Source organism: Typopeltis vanoorti, chromosome 14 (assembly GCF_054136105.1).
Source record: "Typopeltis vanoorti isolate ZY-2024b chromosome 14, IOZ_Tvanoo_1.0, whole genome shotgun sequence".
Classification (NCBI taxonomy): domain Eukaryota; kingdom Metazoa; phylum Arthropoda; class Arachnida; order Uropygi; family Thelyphonidae; genus Typopeltis; species Typopeltis vanoorti.
Genome location: NC_143562.1, coordinates 117344380 through 117371513, shown reverse-complemented (window position 1 = coordinate 117371513; position 27134 = coordinate 117344380). Strand labels below are relative to the sequence as shown.

Here is a 27134-nt window from a genome sequence, read left to right as displayed (position 1 = left end):
TTTTTATCCAATGCAGCATTTATTAGATCTGTGAAATCTTCCAGGAGTGTTGCTGTTCCTTTATTTTTTTGAAAGCCATATTGTGTTTGGGGTATGATTTGAAATTTTTCACATATGTAGAGTTTCTGATACACCATGTGCTCCATGATTTGGTTGATTATAGACAACGTGACGATGGGTCTGTAATTACTTATGTTTCTTTTTCCGTTTGTGTATGGGTGTGATCAGTGCAGTCTTCAGTGTTTCAGGTATGTGTCCCATTTCGAAGATTTTATTTAACAGTTTTTGTATAACTGGAAGTAGGTTGGTTGAGTGTTTCTTGATGTCTTTTGGTCTGATTCCGTCTATCCCCGGTCCTTTGTTAGAGTTAATTTGTTGAATTGCCAGTGATAGTTCTTCTTTTGTTACTGTGGGGAACCAGATCGACTGGGTTGCTCATGGACCTAGTGGAGGATGTTCGTTTGTGTGAGGAAAGGTTGTTTCTTGTAGCTTTTGGACAGAGTTCACGAAGTGCTGATTAAAGTTGTTTGCCAACTGTTTGAGGGATTTGGGGTCGCAGGCAAAGCTGTGTTTTATTGTTTCTGAGGCAGTGGTTCTGTGTATATTGTCCAGCATTTCATTAATCAGGTGCCAGGGTTCCTTTATGTCATTCTGAACTGTTGTTAATTTGTTGCTGTAATAGTTTCTTTTTGCCGTTCTAATCTGTGTTGTTAGGAGATTCCGTTTTCTTTTGTATTCAGCTTTTAAAGCGATATTGTTCAGTGACTTCTTAAGTTGTTTCCATAGGGCATCTTTTCTTTGTATGTCTGTTATCCATGGATTTTGTTTCATTTGGAAGCGTATTTTTATTTTTGTTAATGCTTTGTTATATATTTTGTTAAATGCAAGTTTAAGATTATTATATACAGCTTCAGTAGGGTCTAAGGATGCTCTCTGCATCCAGTCTGTTTTTCTGATTTCATCGTTTACCATTGTTTCGTTTAGAATGCTATAATACTGTTTTGTAGTCTCAGTGATTTTTAAGGGTTCTGGTTCAGTGTGTAACTGTAATGCTGTGAAATAATGGTCTGCCAGTTTGCATGTTATGACGGCTGCTGTGTGGCTGTTTGGAGGGGCCCTTATATTTATATGATCAATGCAGGGTGAGGTTGTTGTGTTTCCGACTATCTCTTCTCATGTATATGACTGTATGGATGGGGTTATGTTATATGCCGATAATAGGTCTAGGTATTGTTCTGTGTTGTTATTTATGTTCCTAATGTTTATATTAATGTCTCCTATTATTATCAAGTATTCTGATAATACTTGATAATAGTAGGAACCTCAGAATAATAATAATATTCTGAGGTGCCTATTTCCATGGCTGAAAGCCATCTGTTTAGTTCTGGGAAATTTTGTAGTGAAGTTGGATGGTCTGTATATTGCGATTAATATCAGGGAGTTTTCTTGTTTGATGTTTTTAATTTCGATGCATATATTTTCTGCGTATTTTAATTTATAGTTTATTTCTGTTACTTCTAGTTTATGTTTGGTAAATATTATTATACCACCGCCTCGTTTTGTTTGTCTGCAGTGTTTGTGTTGCTGGAAGTGTGGCATTTGGTAGGTGGATGCCTCTTCGTTTGTCGTAGATACTTCAGTCAGTATTAAAATATCTATTTCGTCTATATCTTCCTTCAGATAAGCTTGCAGGGTCAGCCAGTATTTTTGAATGCTTCTGATGTTGATGTTGATGTGGAGAATAGATAGTCATTTTTTGGGGATTGTCAGTTGTTTCCATTCTGTTATTGATTTCAGAATGTGGCAATTATCATGTTCCGGGGTGATTACGTCTGCTTGATGGTCTGCATTCATGTTGGTTGGTGTGCTGTTCCTTCTTTACAAGTTGTCAATATTCCTTTCAATGTGGCAGCCTGTTTAGGTCGTCTACGGATTTTATTTCGATTGGTTTTGCATCTTGTGTCTTTCTAAGGAATATTTTGCTGTCTCTTATCCATATAAACTGGTAATTGTTTTCTGTTTTTACTTTCCTTGCTTGGTAGAATATTTTCTGATAATATGGCGTTAGGTATTCGGACAAGTATATTGGGGTATTGTCGTGGCCTCCTTTCAGATCCTTGACTACTGGTTTTTTAATCCTGCTAGCTTTTATAAGTGTAGTTTTTGTTGGACTGTTGGTGAGTCGCACTACCATGGGAGAAGGACGGGTATTATTTTCTCTTTTCCTTTTTTGTGGTAACTGATGTACTGATTGGATGTCTCTTGATTCAATGGGAGAGCCTATTTTTTGGCTTAGTTGTATTAGTGTCTCTTAGATGTTCCATAGCTATTTCTCGGAGACCATTTATGAGTATAATAATAATAATAACAATAATAATAATAAATAATAAAAGCTGAACTCTGGAAGAAGCTGTATCAACACAGTTGGTAGAATATATAACACTAGCATATAAAAATCACAAAAACTACAACCTAATGCTTACACTCCATTTAAAAAAAGAACCAAATAACATAAATAGTATATTAAATTTAGTTTAATCCTTTATCCAAGTGTGAGCAAACAAAGTTTGTGCCTGAAAGTATCTTCAGGACTGGGGTAAGATGGCACATCTACATTACTGCTTACAATTTACCTTTTTTAAAAAAAAAAAAAAAAAAATATATATATATATATATATATATATATATATATATATATATATATATATATATATATACATACATGCAACAGCTACAGCTAATACTGATTATTTTAAATTTTTTACTGCTCTAGCCAGATGGCATTACTGATACATAAAAGTTGAAAAACTTGCAAGAATGCATATGAGAATACAATTTCAACATCAGAGTTGTTTACATTTGAACTACTTAAAAGATGCAGACTCTGCTCAGGATCCCATAAATTTGTCAGTGTTTCATTGGCCTGATAGCATTTCATATTGTTGGTTCTTATCAGAATCCATGGGAGGGTAACAGCCTTTCTATATTCAACACTGTGGCAATTCCATGTCACTTTTAGAGCATAAGTGGTATCAATTTTCTAATACTACATGTATGCACCCATGAAAAGTCAACTTATAACAAATAAGTTGATTCTTGATAGATGAATATACAGGCTTGTGGGTAGAATCTGTGTCTTTTAAGTAGGACAAACCAAGGTTACTCCAACACTGAAGGTTATTTTCTCATAAGCTCTGTAGTAAATTTTGAAATGATTTAAATTTTGTTTGTTTCTAGCTATAAAATGATGGATAAATAATATCCTTCATATTAACTTAACTTACCAGACTGAAGCCTTTCAGGCTCTACTAGAACTTACATTCTCATAAATAATCACAAATATTTTATTATTATTATTATTATTATTATTACCCCAAGACCTCATGGAGTTAAAGACTCATCTGGGAGGTCCTTTTATCACACACTCAGTTCATCATCTGTGTCTTAAACATACTCAAACTCCTTGCAGACACCACACTCTCAGGCAAGGCATTCCAATCATTTACAACTCTGCACAAAAAAAACATACCTCTCACTCCCTTACTCACACCCTCATTATACAGTTTCCAGGGATGACCTCTGGTTCTCCCATGATCTCCCACTATTTTCTGTAGAACTTCTCCATCACTGATCCTATAACAACCCCTTACCAACTTGTATAGGTCTCTTATCATATCTCCCCTCTTCCTCCTGTCCACCAGACTGGAAATTACATCTTCTCAATCTTTATTCTATTAATTGGTAGCAATATTCTTATCCTGTGTAATATCGATAAAAAGAAAATTCTCTCTATTAAATAAACATATATATTAATCTGAATAGAAATCTTAAAATAATGTATGGTCACAATTAATTCATAGTTTTTAAAAATCCATTATAATAACAAGAAAAGAGAAATAAACTGCAAAAGTGAAGCAGCTACAGGCTATGCTCTTGTATTATTTAGGTGGGAGATGGATTTTATCAACTGGTGTGAAATCACAGTCCAGCTTATTGGAGGTGAGAAGTGGCTTAAAAAAATTTCCATGCTTGATCTCTAGAGCAGAGTTTTTGGACTATGTAAAAAATAAATGACAAATATCTATCTATCTATCTATCCGCTAGGTGGCCAAGGTGTTGCATGTGCGTTCATACCGCTCCTGCCTTCCCCCACCTTTTATACGTTTATCCGAAAGGAAGGACTTATTTTTTTATATAGGTATATTCTCCAAGCCGAGAGCTATCTACTCATACTAGTCGTGTACGCGTAACTGTAGTGATAAGTGATTTATGACAGTTTTCTTCTCCTGCTGTACGCGTTCATATATATCTTCAATTTGAACGCCATAATTCCTTCTCGGACACCTGCACCCCTCACCTGAGGCTATAGCCAGCGAAGGATTACCCGCCATGGCAACTGCACATTCATGTACTACCAAGGATTTAGCAATTCAAAGACCCCCTACGACTTCGGACCCGGAAGGAAGAGCAAAGTTCACCGGAGCTATGTACATGGAAAACAGGTCAGTCAATTCAAAATCTTATGCTAATGTTGTATCTAATGGAAATATCCTATCGTCTCCCAAAACACTGATCTCACACACGAATGCCTCATCAGCCAGCAATAAACCGATTAACGCAAAAATAACTACCACTGTTACAAACGTCATTTCCCGAGAAAATGGGATTGTTATTTTCGCCACCAAAGAAAACATCCCATTAGAAGATTATCTGACGGCAATCGCCAAAATTATGACCGCAAATAACATTACTGATGCTTCCCGCATAGCTGGAACTGTGCAGGTATATTTTAGCCATATCTCATGGGCACAAACGGTACTGCAAAAAGGAGTCGATATTGGCGATTATCACTTCGAAGCAGCCCCAGTAGCACTGGCCCCAACAAAAGTAACAGTATCAAATGTTCCCCCTGAAATTCCTCATCAACTCATCAGATCCATGTTATCAAGATACGGTTCGGTCACAGGAAAAATACGCACATTGTCAGCAGCCACGAAGAAGCCCGAATTTGCCCATGTCAAAAGCTTTCGAAGGCAGGCATTAATGCATTTTCCAAACAACGACACACTACACGACCTCCCAAAATTAATCAACACGGACATAAACGGAATAACCTATACTTTCTACTTATCTTCCTCATCACAGTGCTTCTTCTGTCATGAAGATGGTCACATTAAGAACCAATGCCCCTATATTACCAACAGTTCATCAACAAACATCCCAGCCCAGAATAGTAAACCAGTTGAACACAATAACATCACACATGAAGAAAATCAAAGCATAGGAAAAAGTAAACCAAAAATTCTCTCCTCATCACGAACTTCAGAGGAAAGAAAATCCCGAACTGAAAAAGACAACGCTCACGTCGCTCTTGAATGCCTGCCAAGTAATGAGATCCAAGGCTCAGAAAACGAAGTCTCACAACACGAAAACGTGGATCCTCCCAACAGAGATGACAAGGACGAACTAATTAAAAGCAATCCCCAGACCCAGCAACCAGAATCACTAACTCAGCCTTCCACTAATTCAAAACCTCACCCTATAGAAGAAACTACTCAAAATGGCCTTTCTCCACCTGCAGCCAGCCAAGGAGAAACAGAGTCCCTAGACGATGAGGAAACTGTATTTCCACATGACGACCTAGAAGAAGAGGAAGCTGAGGGCAAACTTCCTCACACTGAGGGTCCCCTAACCATGAAGCAGCTGTCATCCTTCATACAGAAAGTGCAAGGTTCTCCTCACAAACTAACTATAGCCCTTAAATACACCACAAGAATCCCGGAACTAATATCTCAACTTCAGGACCTACACTCGAAACTGAAATGTAAAAAGAGCAGAGCAGAGGTTAACAGGAGTAAGCGAATCTACTACCTAATTAATGGTCTACAAACACAGTACCAGGACCAATATTAGATTAAACTTACAATCAAACTTTCATAAATCATAATGTCTATAAGCCTTTTCTCTCTCAATGCAAGAGGATGTGCCTCTACTCTACGCAACAGAATAGTCTTTGACCAGGTAAAAAATATCATATAGACCTAATACTAATGCAAGAAACAAACATCAACTCCTCATCCAATCTATCCAGAAGATGGGCAGAGTGGCCTTATGACTTACAGCACTCTGCAACCCAACAACATCATGGAGCAGGAGTTAGCTTAGGTGTACATCATAGATCTCCCTACAAACTAAAAGCGATTGCTGATATACCAGGATATGCCTTGTATGCTCACATAACAGCACCCAACCATAATACCCTGCATGTGTTCAACATCTACATACCACAGCAGGATGCTCTGGCATCACAAATGCTGGATTTTGTTCAAAACCATCTGTCTAGTATAGACCAAGAACATGTCATAATAGTGGGAGACTTTAATTGCACTCTTGACCAAGAAAAAGACAGACTTCAGTGTGCTGAACATCGTAGCCAATTAATAAACAAACTTCAAACACTGGTAAACGATAATGAACTCATCGACGTCTTCCGGCATCAACATCCTGATAAGAAATCCTACACATGGAGGTCAGCAATCACAGCGACAAATAGGCCACTTTACCAAGCACGACTGGACAGATACTACATTTCCAAACATACCTTGCCTCTAGTCAGAAACATCTCACACATCCCTTCCTACATTTCAGATCATTGTTTCGTCAAGCTGCAACTCTCATTATCCTTGGAAGCATCCAAATCAGGAAGTGCCTACTGGATCTTCAACAATACTCTCCTGAAAGATCCAGATTATATAATAAACACTCAGGCTTTAATAACCAACCTCACTCACTCGAAAGTGGATACAGAACCAATGAAAACATGGTGGCCCCACCTAAAATCACGAATAAAATCCTTTACGCAGATCTACAGTCACCAGAAAAATCAACAGAAGAACATTAGAATCAGACAACTTGAAGAACAGCTCAAGTATCTCCCAGAAGAAAGCCCTGAACATCATTCTGCCTTCCAAGCCATGCAAAGACAGGCAGAATTATCGGCAAAAGGTGCCCTACTTAGATTGCGGCATACACAAATAAATCTTTCAGACGCCCCCACAAAATATTTTTTCTCTTTGGAAAAAAAATGCCAGGCAGCAAATTCCATCTCTGCTATCAGACTTCAAGATGACAGCATCACAGAAGATCCAAGAAAAATCACCTCTGAAATCCTACAATACTACAAGAATGCATACAGCACTGCAGGAACATCCCATCATGCCATTCACGAAATACTGAAAGAAACAAAAAAAATCTCTGCAACAGATCGGAACCACTTAGAAAAGAAAATCACGCTACATGAACTGAAAACCGCATGCACATCCTTGCCAAAGAACAAATCTCCTGGCCTTGATGGTCTCACGTCAGAGTTTTTCCAAGTCTTCTGGAATCAACTCGGACCACTTCTCCTCGAAACACTGCAAGAAGCCTACATCAATGGCCTCCCACAATCCGTCACGACCTCAGTAGCACGATTGATACCAAAGAAGGGAGACCACACGGATATCCGAAACTGACGTCCAATCTCCCTAATTAATACTGATTGCAAAATAATTTCCAAAGTTATAGCAAACCGAATAAAGCCAACACTGCCTGAAGTTATTGGCCAACATCAAACGTACTCTGTCCCAGGAATATCAATACATGATAACCTCCATTTAATAAGAGACCTCATCCACATCGCAAACAGCCAATGAAGACCTAGCACTCGTCAGCCTTGATCAGGAGAAGGCTTTCGACAGGGCAGAGCACGAATACCTTTATGAAGTTCTAAAGGCATTTGGCTATGGTCCTCTCATCATTGAAACAGTGCAATTGCTTTACAGAGATGCACACTTCTGTTTAAAAATCAACAACAGGCTCACTCGCACTTTGTCATACTCTCGAGGGATCAAGCAAGGATGTCCCCTCTCTGGTCAATTATACACACTGGCCATAGAACCCTTCTTAAAAAGAATACACGACACCATCATCTCCAAACGAACCAGAATAATAGAACCACATCAAAAAATTACCTTATCAGCATATGCCGATGACGTCACTGTAATAGTACGAAATGAAGAAGAAATGACAGTAACCGAGGAAGCACACAGACTATATGCACAAGCCTCAGGGGCCAAATTAAATTCTGCCAAAACCACGGGCTTGTGGTCAGGCAGATGGAAGTCTAGAAATGATTCTCCGATCGAATGTACCTGGTCAAGCGAAGGACAAAGATACTTAGGTGTGCACCTTGGCAACACCAAAATATATAACACACTGAACTGGACACAGCTGCACAATCGTTTTAAACAGGTGCTAGGTAAATGGAACAGCGTTCGTTCCATGTCTTCACTTAGAGGAAGAGTACTAATAGTTAACCAGATGGCTGCGAGTGTCTTATGGCATACCGTCAAAGTACTCACACCTCCTGAAGAATTTCTATACCACATTCAAAAGGAAATCAAACGTTTCCTCAGGAACAAAACTCACTGGACAACATACCCTCAACTCTGCAAGCCACTCAGCAAGGGAGGTCAAGGCCTGATTCCCCTTGAAAACAAGATTCGATCCTTCAGGATAATCCTCCTCCTAAAGACACTTCAATGCAATCACACTTATGTAACCACCTTCGATTACATCACGAAAGCATCCACCAGAGGACTTACACTTTCCACAATCCTCTGAATGGCCAGTCCTGCACCATCTCCTCCTAAACTACCTCATTTTTACAAAGATGCTCTACAGCGATGGAGAAACACAGGACTCCATCACACACTCACAGGATCAACAGAGTCAGCTGTACTTACAGAACCACTATTTTCAAACAAAAACATCACAAGTCTCACAACTGGCCAGCCTTTTCTTTTCCCTACATGGAACTGGGCAGGAATAAGAGTCATAGGAGACCTCCTAACCCACACCCTAAAGTGGAAAGCATTCACAAGCCTACCAATGAATAACCCAAAAACTGAAAAGCAATATCAACAGCTGCAAGCCTCCATTATAAAAGCCTATCCAGATATCGCTACACCTCAGGAAATCCGTATTCCTTCTAGAAACTGCTTGGGGCCAATATTTCATCTTGTACAATCTAAAGCCTCACTTCCAATTCTTCCCTCCAACTACATGAAAATATACCACTTCCTCATGTCAGTGTCCCCATCCTCACCATTCTTATATTCAGCCTTAACACGCTCATCTACAAGGCTGCATATACCACACAGTTTTCAGTGGGATCTGCCATATAAATCAAAATGTGCCAAACCAGATTCCGAAATACAGTGGAGACTATGGCATAACATCTTGCCAACTCCTTCAAAACTCTACAAATTTAAGCTAAGAGAAACGGATCTGTGTCCATTCTGTGACGTTTCAGGCACCTTGGAACACACATATCTGACCTGCCCTGCAAACAAAGTGATAATCACCTATGCCCTGAATACTGCCTCTAGCACCTGTAACTACACACACAGCCAAGAAGACTACTGGAATTTAGTCCACACAGAAGAAAACAGACACAGAACATGCAATTTCATCTTCATCTGCACTAAGGCCATCATCTACAGCTTTTACCTAAACCAGACAAGAAGTAACCAGCACCCATCCATCACTGAAACTGCACAAACCCTCATGCACATCCTCCGTCGGAAACTAAAAAGCAGGCTTCTATTGGAACTTGAGCACTTCAAAGAAACAAGAACTGTCGCGAAATTCCTAGAGGAGTGGAATCCAACTGGTACCCTCTTCTGGATTGACGACGACAATGTGCTTCATCTGAATGATGACTGAAACTGAACTGTTAATTTTGAATATTCATTTATTGTATTCTCTATTGTACACCCGAAAGGAAAATGTTTTCTTTCTCTGTAAATATATACTTATAATATGTAAATAGTCATTGTTGCCTATCGTGTAATGTTTATTTTAACAAGTTAAATAAATAAATAAAAAAAAATTTATCTATCTATCTATCTATATCAATCTATATATAGCAGGAGTCGATATTCTGGATGTGCTAGGAATGTGATGCTCATCTACAAAATATTAGTATTACCAATATTATATTTTTGCATTTATTCCTGTTAAAAACTCTGCTAATTGTTTCCTGGCTTCATGGGATACCTAAAATTTAACACAATATACTAATGCTTCATGAAGAGGGCACATTTCGATGTGTAAACGTTAAATCACATTCACGTTAATAACCTGGGTGTGCTTTCAAAATACATACACCCTTGAGCTCTTTAAAAAGATGTAAAGAGGGCACAGCAGGTCACATTTTTAGCGTTCTAGTAGTTTTAAACCGCTGAGAAGGCAAGGCTGGTTGAGCTCTGAGACAACAGCACTAAAGGCTGTGATTGGTTATTTTGTCAACCAATCCAATTGAACACTGCATGTGTCATGAATTGCTGTTTTTGTTTTCTGAGTTTCATCTGTTTCGTGTGTGTGAAGTGTGAACTGATGTGGTAGACAAGTTTTTATATATAATATAGACAAGTTTTTAATATATAATTTCCCAAATATTTATAACTTTTTTGCCCATATTTACAATGGGAAACAGTGTTCACGATCTACTGAATGTTCAAATTTTTGGCAGAACTTTTGTGGATTATATGACTGTACTCAAAGTACAGTCTTTATTATTATTATTATTATTATTCAGGCCTCCATGGAGTCAAAAGACTCATCGTGGGAAGTCCTTCATAAGAAACAAAAAATCTATCACGACTAATCGAGGGGAGGTCCCCCCCCTGAAAAACACAAGGTTTATCATACCACTTTTTAAACTCATTGACTGTTCTCGCTTTCACCACTCCATCAGGCAATGCATTCCATGGTTCAACCACCCTTCATGCAAAGAAACCACTCCTCACACTCTTGCAAACAGTTTCCTTTCGTAACTTCCAGGGATGACCTCTTGTCATCACTCCTTCCCACTGTTCAACCAAGAGAAAGAACTCCCCAGTGTCAACCCTGTAACCACCTCTCAACAGTTTAAAAAGTCTCAATCATATCACCTCTCCATCTATCTACCAAACTCTGCAGTCCACATTCCCTCAGCTGATCCTCATAACTAACATTGTACAGTCCTGAAACCATCTTTGTTATCTGCCTTTGTACCCTTTCCACAGTTAATTTATCCTCTTCAAATCCCGGGGACCAAACCTGAGAACAATGTGGTCTGATCAGAGACATATACAACAGAAATAACCCTTTTATCTCTGCAGGTCAGTGTCCTTCTCATTATTGCAGCAATCCTCTGTGTTACCTTCACCACCTTTGCAATATGCCCCCTAAATTTCAGGTTTCTAATCATCAACCCCAGATCTCTTATCTCCTCTACTTCCTCCAGTATAACTCCTCCCATAGAGTATGCAGTATCCCATCGATGTTTCCCAAACCACAAGACCTTACATTTTGCTGCATTAAACTGACCCCCATTCATTTGCCCATCTCTCTAGCTTATTCAAATCCTCGTGCAGGGCTACCACATCTGCACTATTACCTAATAATCCTTACCAGCTTCACATCATCCGCAAACAACTGAATATCTCCATGCAATCCACTGTCAATGTCATTGATATAAAGGTTAAACAATATAGGTCCCAGTACTGAGCCATGTGAGACCCCACTTGTAACTCTGCCTCCTTGAAACTATCCCACCATAAACAACTCTCTGATACCTATCGGACAGCCAATCCTGAATCCAGTTGACCAATCTGACATCCAGATCCATGTGCTGCAACTTAAATATCAGCTTATCATGTGGCACCCTGTCAAATGCTTTCGCTAAGTCTAAGAAAATGGCAGTATATGCCTTTCCCTCATCGAATGCTCTTGTAACTTTATTATACGTCTTAAATTTTTTTCAAAGGGCTCAAGGGTGTATGTATTTTGTAAACCTCATTCCCCTCTTCAAATTTACAAAGAATGCACAAAGATGCAAAAACTGAGTATATGAGACACTTCTCTATTTCACAATACAGTACAGTAAAATAGTTAACTGGATGTGAAGTGTGGTCAAGACGTTTTTGTTGTCCTTGTCTATTATTCTCCAGAGAGATAGGTGTTTGGAATAAGCCTGGATATTCTGACCTTAACCATTTAACAAGATGAACAGGTAAAGAAAATAGAGCCATTTTAAAAAGATTAGTTGATGCTGTATGCTATTTGGCTAAGCAAGAGCTTCCTTTGAGAGGTCATGATGAGTTTGAAGATTCAGCTAATCAAGGAAATTATATGGAATTTTTAAACTGTGTTCTGTGAGTGTGATCCTCTTTTAGACAGTCATTTAAAGGATTCTAGTATTTTTCAAGGAACTTCTTCCACAGTATAAAATGATATTATTAGTGCTATATCTGATGTGGTTAAATATGCTATAAAATAAGAAATTGCTGCCACTACATTTGTGGCCATTATTCTGGATGAAACATCTGATGTCATATCAGATGTTTCATCCAGAATGTTTTCCGTTTTGTCCATAATGGGCAATATAAGGAATATATTTACAGACATAAGTGATGATACAATGTCTAGTGGTCTTTTTAAACATGCTGTAAACAGAGATAAGGGATTTAATAACAAGGACAAGTTAGTCAGCCAAACTTATGACAGTGCCCATGTAATGAGTGACCATATTAATCGCTTACAGAAGGAAGTTATTGAGGCATATCCTTTAGCAATATTTACACACTGCTATGCACATGTTTGGAATTTCATTCTGAAACAAAGCCTCTCGAATATCAAGGAATGTAGATTGTTTTTCCAAACTATCAGTGCATTGTCAGCATATTTTTCTAAATCATCAAAAAGAATAAATGCTTTGCAAGATTTTGTTGCTAAAAAATTATCCTCCATTGCAGCAACCAGATGGAACTTTACTTCCTGTTTAACAAGTACAGTAAAACATCACAGAAATGAATTCATTGAATTTTTTGAACACATAGTGGAGAATTCTGGGGAATGGGATGTGGATGCCATCATCAAAGCTCATGGTTTTTGCATTTCTTGCAAGATTTTCAAACAATTCTTTTGCAAGAAATTTTTCGTTTTATTTAGCTATACTGATGTCTTGAATACTATACTGCAAACTTCATCCTATGATATATCGTACTGTTGTAAAAAAAGTGCATGACACTATGAAGCAGCTTAGGAATGACAGGGAACATGAATTTGATGATATTTAGGTTTCTGTATCAAATAAGAAGCACACAGTTGATGAGTTGAGACCTAAGAGACGAGAAGGACCAAAAGAGTGCCATCAATTATACCATGGAAAAGTCGACTGCATGTGCCTGGAGATGGAAGAAAGACACTCTTCACGTTTGAAACTTGAATTTTTTCAACTTTTTTGTAGTGAAAGATATGGTCAGTATGCAAAGACATTTCCTAATAGTATTTTAGAAAATTTAAAGGATTTCGATGGCCCAGTTTTTGACTACATTTCCTTGAAAAATGAACTGAAAGTACAACTTTCTTCTATAGAATTTGCCAGGAAACCAGTGCATCACTAATAAAATTCATGCAAGAAAATCAACTTCAGGTTGCAATCAAGGAAATTTATAAGTTAGTAGGACTTGTCATTTCATTTCCGAGCTCTACTGTTACAGTCGAGCTTTCTTTTTTGGCTATGAATAGAATACATACGTGATATAGAAGAACAAAAACACAAGAAAGGCTATGCAGCCTAAGCTTAATCGCTATTGAAAACTACTGATGATAGAACTGAAGGAAAAATCTTCATGTGCTAACACAATTCCTAAAGAAAAACAGAAGATTGGAACTTGTGTATAAATAAAGTAAGTAAAATGAGTTATTTCAGCCTTATTTTGATTCAGTCTAGAAAAATGATATTTTCCCAAGTGATTACTTTCTCTGATTTCTGTATGAATTATATATGATTGTATGTAAAAACTGTATCAAATTTCAAATTATCCATGTCTCACTCTAGTATTTGTCAATGATAATCTAACCTCACCAAGAAGCATGAACCTTTTGTTTCTCAGAAAAATGGTAGGTGTGAAGCATAGCCATTGTTCATCTGATCTTTATGCTTTCCATATTTATAATTGTATTAACATGTTGCCACATTCTTGCCTGGTTGTCTATCATTCCTTTATTCCTTGGAAGGTACTAGCTTTTAGAGTATGTATGCCACTTCTAAGTCAAGCGGTCACATTTTCACAAAGTTTATATATGCATGTCAGTCCAAATTCTGTGGTAGAATTTGGACTGACATGCATATATAAATTACATAGGATTCAGGATTGGCTGTCCAATAGGTATTAGAGAGTTGTGTATGGTGGAGCAAATCAAAGAGGCAGAAGGTTGCAAGTGGGGGTTCCACAGGGCTCAGTACTGGGACCTATATTGTTTAACCTTTATATCAATGACATTGTCCGTGGATTGCAAGGGGATATTCAGTTGTTTGCGGATGATGCGAAGCTGGGAAGGGTTATTAGAAATAGTACAGATGTGGTAGCCCTGCAAGAAGATTTGAATAAGCTAGATATATGGGCAAATGAATGGGGGTTATCAGTTTAATGCAGCAAAATGTAAGGTCTTGAGGTTTGGGAAACATCGATGGGACGCTGCATACTCTATGGGAGGAGTTAAACTGGAGTAAGTAGGGGAGACAAGAGATCTGGGATTGATGATTGATAGAAACCTGAAATTAAAGTGACATATTGCAAAGGTAGTGAAACTAACACAGAGGATTGCTGCAATAATGAGAAGGACAATCACCTGCAGAGATAAAAGGGTTATCATTCCTTTGTATAAGACTCTGATCAGACTACACTTAGACTATTGTTCTCAGATCTCGTCTCCAGGATTTGAAGGGGATAAATTGACTGTAGAAAGGCAGGAGAGGCAGATAACAAAGATGGTTTCAGGACTGTACAATATGAGTTATGAGGATCGATTGAGGGAATGTGGACTGCAGAGTTTGGTGGATAGAAGGAGAGGTGATATGATTGAGACTTTTAAACTGTTGAGAGGTGGTTACAGGGTTGACACTGGGGAGTTCTTTTGCTTGGTTGAACAGCGAGAAGGAGTCATGACAAGGGGCCATCCCTGGAAGTTACGAAAGAAAACAATGAGAAACAGGGTGAGGAGTAGTTTCTTTGAATGGAGGGGGGTTGAACCATGGAATGCATTGCATGATAGAGTGGTGAGAGCGAGAACAGTCAATGCATTTGAGGAGTGGTTTGATAGACTTCGTGTTTCCTGGGAGGGACCTCCCTCGATGAGTCTTGGTAGACTTGTGTTTCTTAGAAAGGAACTCCCACGATGAGTCTTTTGACTCCATGGAGGCCTGAATAATAATAACAATGATGAATAATAATATATATTATTATTCATCATTGATGTAGGAGAGACGGAATGAGAGAGAGATATGGAAGTGCTAGAAGAGGAGCGAATGGAAACGATAGAAGAGATGAAATGAGAAGAGGTATGGGAATGCTAGAAGATGAGAGGATGGAAACAGTAGTAGGAGACACAGAATGAGAGTGCGATATGGAAGTGCTAAAAGTGGAGAAAATGGAAACAGTACAAGAGAGAGGTATGGGAATGAAAGAAGAGGGGAGAATGGAAACAATAGGAGCGAGGGAATGGTAAGAGGTATAATGTATGGCGACTCAATGATCCGTGGTGTTCAAGATAGGATGCGTGAGGAGTGTTTGCCAGGAGGAACAATAGAAAATGTGGCTATGGCAATTAAGAGAGGTGAAAGGGTGAATAAGATGATTGTGATGGTAGGAACGAATGACTTGAGTGGTAATGTAAGTCGGGCATCGAGAGATATGAGATTTTTGCTTGAGACTGTACGGAAGAAGAGAGAGAGAGAGGAAAAATAGTGTGCGTGTTGCCTAGGTATGATAATGATGAGCTGAGCAGAAGAGCGGTGATATTGAATGGCATAATAGCGAGAATGTGTGACAAGAGAGGACTGGTATATGTGGATGCTTGGAGTGCGTTTGAGGAAAGAGAGGAATTGTATGCGAGAGACCGTTTACATTTGAATGCGGAAGGACATAGGCATCTGGAGAGATTGCTGTTGTGAACGAGTCAGTGTGTCCCAAGGAGGATGATAGCAGGGGTGGCCTCTTGTGGGAATGGATACTTGAGAGAAGGGAGACAATGTCAGGTAACACTGAGCCCAGTGGAGTCTAGAAGGGATAATGCTGGGTATAGAAACAATGGCATTTATATGCTTTATACTAATGCCAGGAGTATCCGGAATAAGGGAGAGGAATTGGTGGCACAGATAGCATCAGCCTGGCCAAAAATTATTGCGATCACTGAGACGTGGTTGACAGAAGGGGATATAACAACAGGTATAGAAGTCACTAGGTATAGCACTTTGTATAAGTCTCTGATCAGACCACACTTGGACTATTGTTCTCAGATTTGGTCCACTGGATTTGAAGGGGATAAATTAACTGTGGAAAGGATACAAAGACGGATGACAAAGATGGTTTCAGGACTGTACAAGGATAGTTATGAGGATCGGCTGAGAGAATGTGGACTGCAGAGTTTGATGGATAGAAGAAGGAGAGGTGATATGATTGAGACTTTTTAAACTGTTGAGAGGTGGTTACAGGGTTGACACTGGGGAGTTCTTTCGCTTGGATGAACAGCAGGAAGGAGTGATGACAAGAGGCCATCCCTGGAAGTTATGAAAGGAAACTGTGAGCAAGAGGGTAAGGAGTGGTTTCTTTGTGTGGAGGGTGGTTGAGCCGTGGAATGCATTGCCTGATGGAGTGGTGGGAGCGAGAACGGTCAGTGAGTTTAAAGCGTGGTATGATAGACTTTGTGTTTCTCAGGGGGGGGACCTTCCCTCGATGAGTCTTGACAGACTTTATGTCTTAGGAAGGACCTCCCTCGATGAGTCTTTTGACTCCTTGGAGGCCTGAATAATAATAATAATAATAATAATAATAATAATAATAATAATATGTTATGGTTAAAGTGATAAATCCAGTTATTATTAATAATTACCAGTTAAAGTGATTAATTAATGAGAATTAATCACTTTAACCGGTTAAATTGAATAATTTACGAGAATTAATCACTTTAACCGGTTAAAGTGAATAATTCTTAGAGGAGTCTAGTAAATGTAATAAAAACGTGTTTATAGGTTTTATAAATAGGTTTCCAATCTCAATAGAAATTATAACAGCTTAGGTTAGGTTAGTTTATAATGAAAAAAGTAAGGAAAGTACTTCTTTTGCACTCAATGAAATCAGAAATCATTATAAACTAACCTAATATAACCTTCATCGGTTGGAAGTCATTATAAACTAACCTAACCTAACCTTTATCGGTTGGAAATCATTATAACCTAACCTTTATTTGTTAGGTTAGTTTTGGTTAGGTTACGTTAGTTTATAATGAAAAAAGTAAGGAAAGTACTTCTTTTGCACTCAATGAAATCAGAAATCATTATAAACTAACCAAACCTGAACTAACCTGGATGTCGCATGTCGAACCAGAGTGTAGTCGTAGTTACTGGTGGGCAGATTAATGGGGATAAAAGATAAACATTGTTGTGGGCAGATGAATAGGGATAATAGAAAAACGTCGTTGCTGTACCTCTTTCCTCATCAATGGAGAAAAACACTGATCAGTTCCGCTCTGATTTATCTATTATCTCCATTCATCTGCCCACAACAACTTTTGTTATCCTCATGTATCTGCCTGCAATCATTAAGCTCGGGCCCACAACAATGTTTATCTTTTTTCCCCCATTAATCTGCCCACAACAAACTACGACTACACTCTGGTTCGACATGCGACATTCAGGTTAGTTTATAATGATTTCTGATTTCATTGAGTGCAAAAGAAGTACTTTCCTTACTTTTTTCATTATAAACTAACCTAACCTAATCTGTTATAATTTCTATTGAGAATGAAAACCTATATATAAAACCTATAAACATGTTTTAATTACATTTACCGGACTCCTCTAGGAATTATTCACTTTAAATGGTTAAAGTGATTAATTCTAATTATTCACTTTAACCGGTAATTATTAATAATACCGGATTTATCACTTTAACCGTAACATATATATTCATTTTGATTTTCATAAACTGAGCACTTCATGTATCCAACGGCTGTATTACAAACAGCTGTTACACATATTTTCTGGAACTGAAAATTTGAAAGTGGATGTTAGGACGAATGTGTTTAATTAGGTGTTATGTTTAGTGCTACTATAAATCTGTTATGTTCGCATGGCAGCATGGCCTGTGGGAGTGGAGTGCTTTTCCATTAAATGTGTGGTTTGAGTTGTCTTAAACTAATTGTTCCTAAATATAGTATATAGATGTTAAATATCTGTTTACTGTATTTAGTGATAAACAAAGCTAATTGTTTTTCTTGCCTGTGCAGTATAGCATCTATTGAAGTTGGAAAGTTTTTTAATGGTATAGGGACATTTTTATTTAGTCTTAGGAAACAACAGACAGTAAAAATTTATCTATTCCCAAATAAAAATTAATACTTCTATGTATTATAAGACGTTGTTGATCTACAACAAAATACCAGCATATGTGACAGATAAGACAGAAGAGACGCTGACAAAACAAATAAAAAGCTAATGAATGTCAGTTTCCCGAGAGTGTAGATAATTCTGATAATGATCGGATATTATGTATCCTATTATTGCATAAAATGTACACTGAGTCTCAATAAACAAAAGAAAATTCTTAGGTAACGGAGTGAAATATACATAAACCAGAGAAATACACACAACATGCACAAAATTTTGAGATGATATGCTGCTCCATCAAACCACATGTATTCCTGTCACGCCTAAATGAATCATCCCATCAAAATTATTAGTTCATTGGATTAGCTCCTCCCTATAGTTTTTAACTGAACCATTAAATGTATTAGTGCCTGTTTATATTGGTTAGTTATTTATACTTTGCAAACAAAGCATAAATTTCTCTCTTTTCCTCTCCTCATCCTTTTTCTCCCAGAAACTCGGGTTTTTCATCCCGCATACAGACAAATCGGCTCTTCAGAACACACGCAATTTACAGACATAGAATACCAGTTGTGGTGCTGGTGGAGGTGGGCGGTAGATGGCGTTGATTGAGACGATTCATAGTAGTGGTTCAGTATAGTGGGTGAGACAGTTGTAGGTGCCCTCCCGCGATGAGTCCTCGGACTCCTTGGAGGTGTCAGGAATAATAATAATAATAATAATAATAATCATAAATTCACTTATTCATGTCTAGACTTTATAGGATCACATACTATTCACTCCACCCAGCAAATTATGGGACATACATATCACAAATGTTAATTATTAATAATTTGTTTGCCATTAATAAAAGTATTTCTATTCACGATTATTCTTTCCTTTCATTTCCCATTCTCATCATCATCATCATCAAATTTCTGCCATGTACCCTCAAGGGGTGTACAGAATATGATAATACTCCACGAAAAACTTACACCATTACTAACTTCCTATCTACAATGTTCCTCCAAATCAATCTGTTACCTGTCAAATCTTCAACATTATCAGATTTAACATTTCTGTCTTCTAAGGCACTTTTTACTATATCAATCAACATATATCTTGTTCTTTCTTTGGGTCTCTTTCCTGCCAGCCTGGAAGAGAATACTTGATTTGCTAATCTTTCCTCACCCATTCTGTTTAAGTGACCATACCACCTGAGATTAGCTTTGCTAAAACATTCCTGGATGGTGACAATGTCAAGTTCTTTCCTAATATATCCTCATTTTTAATGTGATATTGCCATTGATGCCATCTGTTCATGCCCCTAATCATTAACTCAGGACACTCATATCTGGGGTCTCTAGTTTTTTGATCAAGTGTTTTACTTCTGACTCAGCTCTCAAATCCATAAGTTAAAATTGGTTTGAATAATGTGTTGTATACAGCTAATTTAGAGTTCTGACTAATTTCTCTCTTATTCCATATAAATTTATTAAATTGACTTCCTACCATACCAGCTTTGTTGATTCTGTTGTCCATTTCCATATTTAATTTACCATCTTCACTAAAAATTGTGCCAAGTAGCTGAAATGTTTTACTTGTTCTATAGGTTCTCCATTCACAATGCAGTTGATAATTTCAATGCTTCTGCCTATTTTCATTGTCTTTGTCTTGTTATTGCTTATCTTCATACCATATCTATTACACAGTTATTCAATTTAGTCGGGGAATCTTGCAGATTTGTACTGGATTTATTTAGAAGTACAACATCATCCGCATAAAGCAAAGAGCTGAGATTAACATCTCCAATTTTGATATCAGGTTTAATACTACTTTCCTTCATAATGTGATCTATATAGATAATAAATAACAGAGAGGATAATGTACATCCTTGTCTTACACCAGATTTAACAGTAAACCATCTCGCTGTACTTCCTTCAATTCTAACTGCTGATGTACAACTCAAATAAAGACTAAGTATTACTTGATATAATGTACCATTTAGCAATTTTTCCAAGTAATTACTCCATATTTAAAGGAAATCTTTTTCTCCACTTTTCATGTCACCTTTATCATTCCTTTTACAGCACTCTTTTCTCCATTTCTGAGCTTCTTCAACAAACTCCAGAATATCTTGCCACCTTCTTGATATCTATTTTCTATGTTATTACCAAAGTATTCCCATGACTCTTGTTTAGCTAGTTTTACACAGTGTTTAGCTTTCTTACATTTGTCTAATTTACATTTCTTACATTTCCCATTCTCTCATCTTATAAATGAGGATTCACATATTTTCACCTATGAGTAATTCAAATATATCAACTAAATAGAGCATGATTCTTCATTGTTATTTTCTAATAAATCCTAAAACAAACAGTTGTTCCCCTACTCTATGCAGATTTGGTGACAATTAACTAATAAATTAAAGTATTCAAAGCTATCCCAATTAATTACACTGGACCAATTAATATAAGCACTGATGCATTAAGTGGTCTCAAAACTTTCATACATCGATAAAAATACAATCATATGGTCAAATTGACATGAATTTTGTAGTGCGGGCTGCATAACCCACATGACAGCACACCCAACCAAAATGGGCACGTGATGCCACTGATATATATAAAAATAGAAAAATAAAATAAAATCCTTAACCCACTCATGGTACGAATGCACTGTAGGTTATACGAGGGTGGTCTGAAAAGTTCTCGGCCTAACAATGAAAAAAAAATTAATAATTTCAAAATTATTTTTATTTTACAACGTAATCTCCCTTAAGACTAATACATTTATTCCAGTGATGCCCCAATGCCATTATCCTGTCCCTGTAGTGGTTTTCAGTAAAATCTGTAAAATACCCCTCTACAGCTGTAATCACCTCTTGATTTGAAGAAAAACGCTGACCAGTGAGGAAGAGTTTTAGTTTTGGGAAGAAATAGAAGTCAGAGGGAGCCAAATCTGGGGAATAGGGTGGATGTTCCCACAATTCATAATGCAGATCCCTTAATTTTCCCATTGCCCAAACACCTTTGTGAGCAGGTGCACTGTCCCGATGAGAGATGATTTTTTCTTCTGCAAACCGGGTCTTTTCTCACAAATTTTTTTGTCTAGCCTGGTTAAAAGAATGGAATAATATTCCCCAGTTATTGTTTTATCCTTTTCAAGAGAATTAATAAACAAAATGCCTTTAGCATCCCAAAACACTGATGCCATGACCTTTCCTGCTGATGAAACCGACTTTGTCTTCTTTGGTGCTGAACAACCAGCTTCTATCCACTATTTTGACTGCTGTTTGGATTCTGGTGTGTAATGGTGAATCCAAATCTCTTCCACAGTAATAAATTGGTGCACAAAATCAGTTTTATTCTTGTTAAAATGCTCCAAGCACTGTTCAGATATTGTCATGTGAGTGTGTTTTTGATCAGCTTTTTCATTTGCAATTCTTCATGTACCGAATATATCCTACATGTTCTTTTGAAATGCCTGTAGTCTCAGCAATTTCATGCACTTTGACTCGCCAGTCATCCAATACCATATCGTTCACTGGATCAATGAATTCTGGTGTTGTTACACTTCTTGGACGTCCTTCACGTGAATCATCTTCAAGGCTGTATGGCCATGTTTAAACTCGGCAGCCCATTTCTTAATCATCAAAAATGAAGAAGAAGAGTGCCCATAAACTTTTATGAACTTTGAATGAATTTCATTTGGCATTAAACCTTCTTTTACAAAGAATTTTATAACCACAAGATACTCAATTTTATCCATTTCAAGGGATACAGACAATACAGACAGCTGTATAAAATAAACTACTTGATAGAATGACTCAATTTCACATGGATGTTTATGAGAGATGTACCAACTTAGAAAAAAAAATCTTGCTGATAGTGTTGCCATCTATGGTCAAGGCTGAGTACCTTTCAGACCACCCTCATATTGCTCCACAAAAAGTAAATATATATATTTACAACATACACAGTACTACATTAGCTTTAAATGTTCTATAAAATGTCAGTAAAATTTGTTATTAAATGGTGTTTCACATTAGATGATACACCATTATAGTTTCACTATACTTTTGCAGTAGTTCTTAGTTCATTGTGTGGCATTTGAATAATAAAGGCAGCCACAGCTCAGTTTACCAATGGCTTATCACTAAGCCCCCCCCCCCACATTTAAGGACTACATTTTGCCCAACATACTATCGCATTGTGTGGTATGCGGTGCCTGCAGTATGTATGGATTCCAACAGTTAGATATGTGATAGCTGAGATGTCGGGGAGTGCCTGTATGCAGAAAATGGAAATAATTTTGTGAGTTAGACATTACTATAATTGACTTTGGCAGTGATAAATCAGAGACGGGAGAATATCGACCGAGAGAAACGAGTAGCATAATTGAGGATGAGGATAATAAGCAGAAATTGGATGAAACATAAAAGTAGAAAGAATGGTAAGTCTGAAATATTGTGAAGTTTTTGAAGATGGTGTTACATGGGAGGATTTATGGTAAGAAATAGTGGGTAGTTTGCAGGTAGAGATAGATGCACTGAAAGAGGAAGTGAAATGTCTCAGGAAAGAGTTGAGAAGTGTCAAAGAAGAGATTAGGCAACTGGAAACAATGAATGCAAAGTGAATCAGGGTATGAGTGAGATTGAGTTATGGGAATGATAGCAGAAGAAAGAACAGGAGAACCAATAAAATAGAAGGAATGCAAAAAATGCAAAAGAATGCTGGAATGGGGCATGGAGAGATGACAGGACAACAGGTAAGTAGGGGAACAAAGAAAGAAAGTGTAAGAGAGAGAGAGAGAGAGAGAGAGAGAGTGAGGGATGCAGGTGAGCAAGAAAGAAGTAAAGTGGTAAGAGGTGTGATGTATGGATTATGGTGTGTAGGATAGAATGACTGAGGAGTGTTTGCCAAGAGGAATGATAGATAATAAATTTAGTTTAATCCTTTATCCAAGTGTGAGCAAACAAAGCAAAGTTTGCGCCTGAAGATACTTTCAGGCGCAAACTTTGCTTTGTTTGCTCACACTTGGATAAAGGATTAAACTAAATTTATTATACTCTAACCAAGTGAAAAATAAACTTTCGGAACGATAGATAATGTGACTATGGCAATTAAGTGAGATGAAAGGGTGGATGAGATAATTGTGATGGTGGGTATGAATGACTTGAGAGGGAGTGGGAATTGGATGGCAAGAGATCTGAGGTTCATGCTTGAGGTTGTATGGAAAAAGACTGGGAGAAGGAAGATAGTGTGTGTGTGTGTTGCCCAGATATGATAATATAGATCTGTGGAGAAGAGCATCAATAATGAATAGTATAATAGCAAGAATGTGTCAAAATAGAGGCTGGGAATACTTGAATGCTTGGAAGGCATTAAGAACAGAGAGAGAGAGAGGAAATGTATTCAAAACACGCCATACATTTGAATGAGGAAGGATATAGGCATCTGAATAGAAAGCTGTTATCTGAACAAGTCAGTGTCTCAATGCAGGGAAACTAGAATTATCAGGGTGCATGGTAGCAGGTCTGGCTTCTTATAGGAATAGTTTTGTAAGGGGGGGGGATAGAACATCGGGTAATGATGAATCCAGTGGAGTCTAAAGGGAATAATGATGAGTATAAAAATAGTGACAATGCCTTGAATTTTCATGCTAATGCCAAGCGTATCCAGAATAGAGGAAATGAACTGATGGTGCTGATAGCATCAGCCTGTCCAAAGATTATTGGGATCTCTCAGATGTGGCTGATGGCAGATGATATAATAACAGTGAATAGAAGTAGCAGGGTACAGCATTTTTTGGCAGGATAGGAAGGGAAAACGAGGAGGTGAAGTACTGCTTATGATAAGTGATGACATATCTTCTCAGAGTGGAAAAAATTGGAGGGCAATTACACTAATGGTTTTGAAAGCATATGGTGTGAAGTAGAAGTGGACAGGACAGGAGATTTAGTGGGGTGTTGCTACAAGCCAGGGAGCATAGAGGATGTAGAGCATGAGATGTTTAGGCTTGGCAAGTGCAAGAAGAATGATTGTTATGGGAGATTTTAACTACAGCAGTATAAATTGGGAAGAGGAAACTGCATTTAGTAATAAGAGAATGGAATTTCTGGAATTCTTGAGGGACAAATGTTAGGAAACATGTAGTAAAAGGAACACGAGGTTCAAGAGTTTTAGATTTAGACTGAGCATCTCTGTCTCCCCAGGTGGAGAGAGCAGCCATGTGGTTTTGACTCAAAAGATGAATAGACATGCAAGCATATCAAAGAGAAAGGAATGTATAAGGAATTATAAAGCAGGTGATTACAATTCTTAGTCTTAGATATAAGTCTTAGATATCAATTTGAGACAGTCCCATGGAGGGAAGAATTGGAAAAATGCAATATCATCAGTGCTTGGGAACTTGTGATGGAATATTTATCAGCAGCAATAACAAGCTGAATACTGCAAGTAAAGAAGGGAACAAAATTTGGTGTAAAGTGGATGATACACAATATCAAACAGGAACTGCAGGTAAGAAAGAGGTTATGGAAGAGATATAAGGAGAACGGTGGAGAGCAGAGAGTGACTAATATGGTAATGAAGGGTAAACTGGAATATAAGAAAAGATTGGCCCTAAGATCCAAAGCAAATTCTAAGGAATTTTTTTGTTATATGACCAGTAGTAGGAGAAATTATTTTGGAAGAATGACAATGTTGGATAAAAATGGTAACAGAGTGACTGATGCAAAGGACATAGTAGAATTGTTCAATGAACACTTTATTGGGGTATTTCACCCTGGAGAAGGGTTTTAATACTAGAGAGACAGGCAGGTCTAGAAGTGCAAGAAGAGAGCATGTTTCAAATATTGAGTACTCTGGATGTCAATAAAGCAATGGGACTTGATGGGATATTGCCACCAGATTTAGGCGAATGTGCAAAAGAATTAACAGCTCCCTTGACCTGGATTTTTAATGGAAGTCTGGCCAAGGGAAAGGTACCATTGAGTGGAAGGAGGGTAAGATAGTGTCATTGCATAAAGGTGGTAGCAGACTGGAAGTGTCAAACTATAGACCAGTTTGTATTTCATCAGTATTTGTTAAGATTTTGGAGAAATTAGTGAGGGAATCAGTTACAGCATTGGGAAGATGAGGGTAATGTTATCTATGAGACTCCGCATGGATTTGTTAAGGGGTGTTTTAGTATTAGTATTATTACATTATTAGTATTTACAAATGCATTTGACAGCATATCATATGATATGCTGATAAGTAAGGTGCAACATGTGGGTTTTAAATGTCAGGATAGCGAATTGGATTCAGGATTGGCTATCTGATAGGTATCAGAGAGTTGTGTATGGGGGAGCAGTATCAAGGACATAGAAGGTTACAAGAGAAGTCCTGCAGGGCTCAGTACTGGAACATGTATTATTTGACCTTTATATCAATAACTGTCAATGGATTGAAGGAGGATATACAGTTGTTTGTCAATGATGTGAAGCTGGGAAAGGTTATTAGTAATAGTGCAGGTGTGGTAGCCCTACAAGAGATTTGAATAAATTGCACAGATGAGCAAATGAATGGGGGTTTTCAGTTTAATGCAGCAAAATGTAAAGTCTTGAAGTTTTGGATACATCAATGGGAGGCTTCATACTCTTTTGGAGGAAGTGGGTAAGGGTTGGGATCTGGGAGTGACGATTGATAGAAACCTGAAATTCAGGGAATATATTCTAAAGGTGGTGAAGGTAACCCAGAGGACAACTGCAATACTGAGAAGGAGAGTTGACATTCCATTTTATGAAGCCCTGATCAGACCACACTTGGACTATGTGCTCATATTTGGTTCTTAGGATTTGAAGGGGATAAATTAACCATGTAAAGAGTGCAAAAGCAGATAATAACAAAGATGGTATCAGAACTGCACAATGTTAGTTATGATGATAGGTTGAGGGAATGCGGACTGTAGAGTTTGGTAAATAGAAGGAATAGAGGTGATATGATTGAGACTTTTAAACCATTGAGAGGTAGTAACAGAGTTGATACAGGGGAGTCCTTTCATCTGGTGGATCAGGGGGAAGGAGTGAGGATAATGGGGCCATCCCTGGAAGTTACGAAAGGTAGCTGTGAGCAAGAGAGTGAGGAGTGGTTTCTCTGCATGGAATGTGGCTGAACTGTGAAAAGTATTGACTGATACAGTGGTAAGAGCACAAACAGTCAATGAATTCAAGGAATGGCATGACAGACTTTGTGTTTTCTAGGATGGGCCTCGCACAATGAGTTTTGTGACTCCATGGAGACCTGAATCATCATCATCATCATCATCTGATCGGATCTTGTGGCTTCCTCTCTTTTAGAGGGTTGCAGCTGATTATTAGGGAGATAATGATGCAAGGTGGTTTCCAGTTGCCTTCCTTGCTGTATTTCTATGACTGTAGCCTGTATGTTCACGGGTCCGGTTTGCTTGCTTGCAGGATGAAAAACCTCAGATAAACTGGCAGAAAAAACCTTGCTGTTCACGCCCAAGACCGGCTAACTTGACTATGGCTGAGGAAGATCCTTAAGCTCCTCACATTGTCGACAGGATCGAACCTAGGACACTCCCTCCCCGGGCATATGGTTGCGAAGCACAAAGCAACTAGGCTAATCACACAGACATCATCATAATATCATCATAATAATAATATTTG

The 27134-nt window shown here is 37.9% G+C and overlaps 1 protein-coding gene across 4 annotated transcripts in view; it reads right to left on the bottom strand.

Annotated features, from left to right (window-relative positions):
* Positions 1-27134, bottom strand: part of unc80 (unc80, NALCN channel complex subunit) — a 1852146-nt gene that overhangs the window by 971066 nt on the left and 853946 nt on the right. The gene's annotated exons all lie outside the window — the stretch shown is intronic.